Source organism: Cupressus sempervirens, chromosome 3 (genome assembly GCF_028749045.1).
Source record: "Cupressus sempervirens isolate cs-2001-9-10 chromosome 3, ASM2874904v1, whole genome shotgun sequence".
Taxonomy (NCBI): domain Eukaryota; kingdom Viridiplantae; phylum Streptophyta; class Pinopsida; order Cupressales; family Cupressaceae; genus Cupressus; species Cupressus sempervirens.
Window position 1 is genome coordinate 349,313,729 of NC_143120.1, and position 7,418 is coordinate 349,321,146.

A 7,418-nucleotide genomic window follows, 5' to 3' on the forward strand; every position below is an offset into this window, starting at 1 on the left:
ACAAGTTGCATTAGTTGGTTTAGTTAGTAGAAAATCAGGGAGCCATCAAAAAGACAAATAATACTTCAAGTAAGTTTGGCTTTCATAGCATTCATATTCTTTTATGTACAGAATTCATTTCCTACCATTCAAGATATAGTATGGGACAAGGAAAAATCCATAACTAAGAAAATCAATGGTTACATTTAGCAATTAGGTAAAAAAATTGAGACAATTTTGGATGGTTATCTTGATGAATTCAAAAGAAAAATGAAGAATAGGACGAGAATCCCTATGTCAGTTGTTGATAAATACTCTGATCACATATACTTAATGGTGGATACCGACTATACCTATGCTCAGGTTGTCATATTGTGAGTTGCATGGTTGAGGTTGATGCAATATGATGTTAATGTTGATGAGATGTCTGTAGCAGTAACAACATTGTTATCATAGGAGATTGACAAGAATGTCAATCCTTTTGACACATATGAAATTGCAAAGATTAAAAGTGATGATTCCGACGAAGGTCCCTAAGATGGGCAAGAAAGGAAAGAAAATGATTCAAGATCTAGAGGGAAAACTTGGTGAGGCACCCCTACAAATCACTGAAAGTAAAGGGGAAGATTAGGAGAGTGATGATGAAGATGATGAATCCAAAGGAGAAGAGCTAGTGATTGCCGAGCCTTAGGCACTAAAAGGCAAGAAGATTGTGATTGTTGATCCCAAGGTCAAGAGGAGTCTCAAGAAAGTGGTTACACCACCCACTTCTACACCACAAAGAAGAGTAACTAGGCAAGGATCCAAGGAAACAACCCTTGCAACTGCCTAGCCAAAGAAAGGAACAATAAATATTACTAGGCTAGCAAAGGGAAAGTCTCCCAAGAAGAGGAAAGTAGAGGTCAAGGAGATCGAGCAAGGTCAGAAGAAGAGGCTGAGGAGGAAACTCATTGTCAAATATGATAAAGAAAAAGATGATGAAGGCGAGAGGACAAAATCAAATGATTTGAGTAAGTTTCACATTGTGCCAAGGCAATCTCCTTAGTATATAAAAAATGTATGAGAAAATATTAAAAGTTCAATGAGCCTAACTAGATTCAAACATGTAAAATATGAATCTTTAGATAGAGGTGATAAAGAAAAGGTTGAACATGCAGTTTTGGATTTGATGGTTAATTTCAAATATACACCTATATAATTAGGGTAATAATTTTCCAATGAATTGTAAAATTAGATCGATTCTTAATGGAAATGGGCATTAAGTACACAAAGACAAACAAAGGAAACAACCTCAACCTAAACTATGCTTGATTTGGGTAAGACTCATATGTCTATAGCCCTAAGAGATTTTGCAAAGAAATTTATACCTAAGAATAGAGCATACAAAATTTTGAGGAATAGAATTGAAGAGACAATTCAAGAGAGAAAACTTGTATGGAAGAAATATTTTGGGCTAATGTCGGCACTAGTTGAAGAAAAGGAAAAGGAAGATGAAAGAGTGGAACTAGATAACACAAAAGATTTGTACAATGATGCATAATAGTTAGTGGTAATTGTAGAGAAAATGGCTTAAGACAAGGAAAAACAGATAGAGACAGTCATCATTGAGGATGAAAGTCCTAACAATACTTTTCCCAATGTGACTCTAGTGTCAACCAAGCCAAAAAAGATAGTGTCTACCAACTAATAGAAAGGGGAGCAAGCTCCAAAATCTATAAAAGACACACTGATAGATACTTGCAATCCAATTATTGTTCAAATTATGGAATATCCAAAGATTGGAGAGCAAAGTGTGGATCAATAGGTACGTGTGTCAATTACATAAGAACCTATTGTTACTATTGACTTCAATGCACAATTACAAAAAATGCAACAAAAGGCATTAGTCATAGATGCCAAGGAACATAGTGTATCAATAGTTGGAGAGAAGAGAAATGAAGAGTCTACTAAGGCAGATCAAACCACATAGGGTTAGACTGATGTGCAAAATGATCAAGTAGAGAAATCTACTACAAGTGAAGGAACAAAATTAGTCTCAGGACCTCTTACTGAGGGAATAAATGAGACAGAGACACCAAGTGATGTAGTGATCAAGGAATAGGGTTAGTAGTGATCAAGGAATAGACTAAAGCTCAGATAAGTGCTACACCTAAACAAAAGGTGACTACAACTCAGAAGGAGTCAACTTCAACAAGCATTGATGCTAGTGGAGCACATGACCTAAATAGACTGGGTGTAGATATTTCATCACACTCTCTACAACTAGCATTGCCGAGAAACAACACCCCTAAGAAGAAAATGTTGAAGAAGAAGGAAAGTTCACCTGGCAAGCCAGTGACACTTGAAAAAGTTATAGTGATTCCCAAGTTTGATATTGATTTAACTTATGAGTAAATGAAGATATTGCAAGTTTTTTTGGCCAAGAAGACAAGACAAGAAGAATTGAGAAGGGAACATCAACAAAAATAGGTACTTCAAGAGATTAAGGATATTTTTGTTAATGCACGTGATATCAAAGATGTTGATGAGAAAGCCAATATCATAGACCAATGAGTGCATATTGTTGAAAAGATAAATAATGATGATATAGATACAAATGAGAAATTATTGCAATGGTCTGAGAAGAAATTTGAGAAGAAAGTTTTAGATAAAGTGTCAACTGAAATAGCCATTAGGCATGTTGAACTTTCCAATCTTGTAAATAATGTGGAAGGTGTGGTACATAATATTAAAAAATTGTATAAAACATTATGTGATGTACCAAGGTCTACTCAAGGTATTAAAGATTAGATTGAGAAGTTACAGTTAGATCCAAAGTCTACAAGACATTCTTTGAACATGGACACAAGTTCAAGTTCCATTCATTATAATAGATTGATTTTTGCTTAAGGGAGATTGGCTGAAGTGCATGCCACAGATGGGAGAATTTGAGAAAAATTCATTTCCATTCAGTTAATGTTGATACTGCATCCAAAGGTGATGCAAAGAGAGTTGTCACTAGTGAAGGAGATAGCAAAAAAAGATTCACACCTCACTATTGTAGAAGGTCTAGTTGACCTAGCTTGTCATCTAGAAATACAAATTTTAGCTTTGGAATCTATAAGATCAAGTTGAACAGTGCACTTGCAATGCTTATATAGATTCACAAACCATTTTTGGACAAGTATGGTTTGACCCCTTCCTCCCAGCAGCCATGAATGACAAAAACAAGGGGGATATATGTCAAAAAGGGTGGAATATCACCAAGGGGAAATATATGTAGATGGATATCAAAAGTATGATTAGTTAAAAAAAAATGTAATGGATACTCATTTTGAAGTCAAAGTATGTAAGTCATAGTATCTCAGAAGCTATGTATATAAGTTGTATATATTGAAGTCTTTTGACGACTGAGTCATAGCCTAAGAGGGAGTAGGATTTTTAGTTTGAATATAATTTTGAGTCATGACAAATTATTTTTGCTACTATTGTCAAAGGGAGAGATTGTTGATCTCTACCGTTTGTTGTCTATTAGTGTCGAACATTTAGTCATGCCTATGAAAGAGTTGGTCGGTCATCATTGCAACTGATCCATCCTACTAAGGTCGAGCTATGCATATTTGACTTTTTCACATTTTAGCTAAAATTGAGCAATTATTATTGCCGGGCAAGTCTATGGTCATTGAGTACTCTTGTATATGTTGAGTGAGACAAAATCTAGTATAAACTTGTTGGAAATGAAGAGAGTAACTGAGAGGGGAGGGGTGAATGTGTTACAACAAAAACAATTCCTTGTCCCTAGATGTCAAATCAAAATTTTCATTGATAATGAATAATTTATCTAGCTTGGTTAAAACTAAGTTCCTGCTGTAACTCAATTAAAAAAGTAGTCTTAATGATTATTACCATTTTAACCTTTAGTAACTTAGTTTTAGAAACATAAAGCATAAAACAAATAACATGAACATAGTTGACACCAAGATTTAATGTGGAAACTCAATTTGGGAAAACCACCATATAACTAGTTACAATATTTTTACTCTTATGAAGTGAGCCCTATTAGGAGCCAACCCTGTTAAAGGTTACAATACATACTGTTAAGTATGATCTTTTTAGAGGATTTAGATCACCTTGTTAGGAATGACCTATTAGAGGTCTTCAAACACTTCAATCTTGAAATGTCACCTTGCTAGAGGATTTACAATCTTACTCTTAAGTCAACTCTATTAGGATATTTCTTCACTGCTACAATGATTAGAAGGTAATATTAATTTGAATTGATTTATGAAGCAACTTCTTTTGTAGATTCAAATCTCTATTTTGGCTTGAGCTTCGCATCTTTACTGATCAAAATATTCTTTGCTACTTATATTCCACACTTGCTTTCTCTTCCAATTTTCTTTGATCACATATCCATCTTGTTCCACATTATTCATAATCTCCTCACTTCTTGACCTTTCTTATATATCATAAGCTTTGTCAAGCTGGCTTGAATACTTTTTCAAATAACCATTAAACAACCAATTAGTTGACCTCAATTAGTTAATTAATTAACAAGTGTAATTTGTTGATACTTGATGAATACTGGGATTAATCACTCGGTTAACACTGCAATTCCTTTGATGGTTGACCACTTGGTTAATACTGACAATGCTTGGTTAATACTTTGTTGGTAAATAGATTTGTTCTTTTTAATTATAACTCTTAAATACCCAAAATTGGAATAATATCTGATTACAAATAGTTGAAAAGCCACTTATGGATGGATTGGCTTTTCTTTGAATTGGTAGGTACAACGCCCTAGAATATATTTGCAATGAATTATGTTTTCCTCCTAAAACTAATTCGGGGTGTGTTCTTGACCCGAGAACAAAAGAGGTAGAACCAAGCCAGACCTAAACAAGATCTAACTTAGGCAACTAAAAATTTCTAAAGATTTAAATTAGTTTATGAATCCACAAATCCTATGAATTCACAAAGCTTAACAGAGTAATAACTAGTATTGAACTAAGTTAATTTGAATCTGAACTGTGATTAACAAATGAAAAATGCTGAAGGAATTTCTCTTTGAATGAACAATGACACTACTTATCACATTCATTCGTTGCTTTGAAATAGGGGAGTGAAACTCTATTCTTTCCTCTCTTCAATTCAAACAAAAGAGAAAACATAAGACCGAATCTAACAGAACTGGAATAGAAAATAATTGATATAAAATACCATTCAATTGTCTTTTCAACATAAAATACTTCACACCAAAAATTTGTTGACCTTTTATTAATCTTTCAATCTCATACATATACAATTTTGAGATGACCATTACAATGGAAGTTCAATTGGTTCATCTTCTCAAAAATGACAAATGGCAAGGCACCAATTTGTCACATTTCAATAATTAGAAAATAAAACAAAAAAATGAGGCAGAATGTGAATCACTTCGACTTCTTCCCCTTTTTTCTTTTTCTCTATAGGCCTTGGTGACAACTATGATTGGGATGAGCTCTTCATGTCTAGGCACGTGTATATTGGTATATCTTAAGAGCCATTTGGAATGTTCTCTAGCCAACTCCTTCACAACATTCAGTTGATTTAGTAGTTCCTCTGTGGCCACGTGTATGCATCTGCTGAGTGCCTGTAGTTCAGTAACCTCATTTTGACTACTGGAAGATATGTCAGACAGACTATCTAGAAATTTGGAAAAGTTCTTCTTCATGACATTGATCCCAATGAGTGCTTTTCCTTGACCACTAGTATGTGAATCTGTATGTAGTCCCTTCATGAGTTCAAATCCTTTGTCTTGTGTTTTCTTCATTTTATCCTCTATTTCTTTAAGCCCTTTCTTTGATGACTGGATCATTTCCCTTTTGAACTACATCCTTTGAAGCCACTCGAATAGAGGTTTGTCTCCCTTCAGCAAGATTTTTGCTTCAACAACTTCCTTTGCCTTCATTTGAATGATCATCTTCAAGAGGGAGACACAATCATCACACTTTGTCCTTTCTTCAGCCAGAGTATTGCTATTTGATATGATGTTAACTTTTTCCGTTTCCAACCTTAAGATAACATTACTAATCTGCTCTATAATAGAGGCTCTTTCTAATTTGAGCTTCTCAATCCATTCCTTACCAATCTGACCAAAATGCCTATCTTCTTGAAGTTGAGAGATGAGGACTTGAACCTCAGCAGCAGTAGGATTTTTGGTCACTGATACTCCAGAGATGGTTACCAATGGAGTGACTAACTATCTGATGAACTTATTCAATTCTTCTATCTTAGCCTTCATTTTGGTCTTGGACAACTTTAGACTTTCTAATTGCCCCTCAATCACCTTGTTAGTTGACTTCTACAAGCCAACTTTGGTGTCATGCCTAGCTTCTCCAAGGTCCACAGAGTGTATAGTAAAATCATCAGCAATCATGTCTTCAATTCTTCCTCCTTTTTTGGGCGTGGCTATCTCCATTGTTAGTTTCCCTATTTCTGGATCTTGCCCAAGTATAGACAAGGTTTTCTACTTCTTTACTTTTGTCAATGCAGGTCTAGAACGAACTGTAAGGGATACAGTATCTTTGGCGCAAGTGCTTTCATCTTTTCTTTTCCTCTTTATTTCTAGAGTATCCTCCAACCAAGAGTTAGTACCTATCACCTTGGAGGCTGTCCCAAGTGATTCTATACTAAACATCTTCTTCTTAGTTGGAGTGATTGTCACAGTAGTAAAAGAGAATGGATTCTTTAGATCTCAAGAGATGAGCTTAGAAGAGCTCTGGCCTTTATCTACTTTTGGAGTCTTCTTCTTTGCCTCATCAGACTCGGTAGACTCACTACTACTACTCTTTCCATATCCCAAATCTACTATTTGTATTGTAGAGCCACTTGGTTGCAAAAGTGTAGCACTTGCTGGCAGAACAGGGCTATGATGAGGAGAGAGAACTGAAGTGGTATGGGGAGAAGGGAATAGAGAAACATGAGGTGATGGAATTGGTGTGACATGTGGGGATGGAATAGGGGTAGTAGCACTATCCTTTGGCTCCTTCGTCTTCTTTTCTTTAGCACATGACAAGTCTTGGCTATGGGGACATTCTTGTTTGGAGGTTGATCACCTCCACCTGAAGGTTGAGCTAGTCCTTGAGTGGTAGCTATTATTATGCTTGGTGTAGCACTCTAGGATGAAGAAGGCGTTATAGCTATTGGAGAAGCTTGAGTGATTGCACCTTTGCTCCTGCTCCTCTTGGTTGTCCATTCAACCCACTTCCCCTTTCTCTTGATGATCCTAGCCATCATAATATCTAAATTCTCCTCAACATCTACATAGGGATTTGAACTGATAGGAATGCCCCTTAACTTAGTTAAATATGTATTACTATACAAATTTTGGTCATCGTCTTCCAAAGCTTCTACATCAAGGTTGATACCATATGTTTTAATCTGCTCCATTGTGAGCCTAGCGAAAGCACAATCTCTGC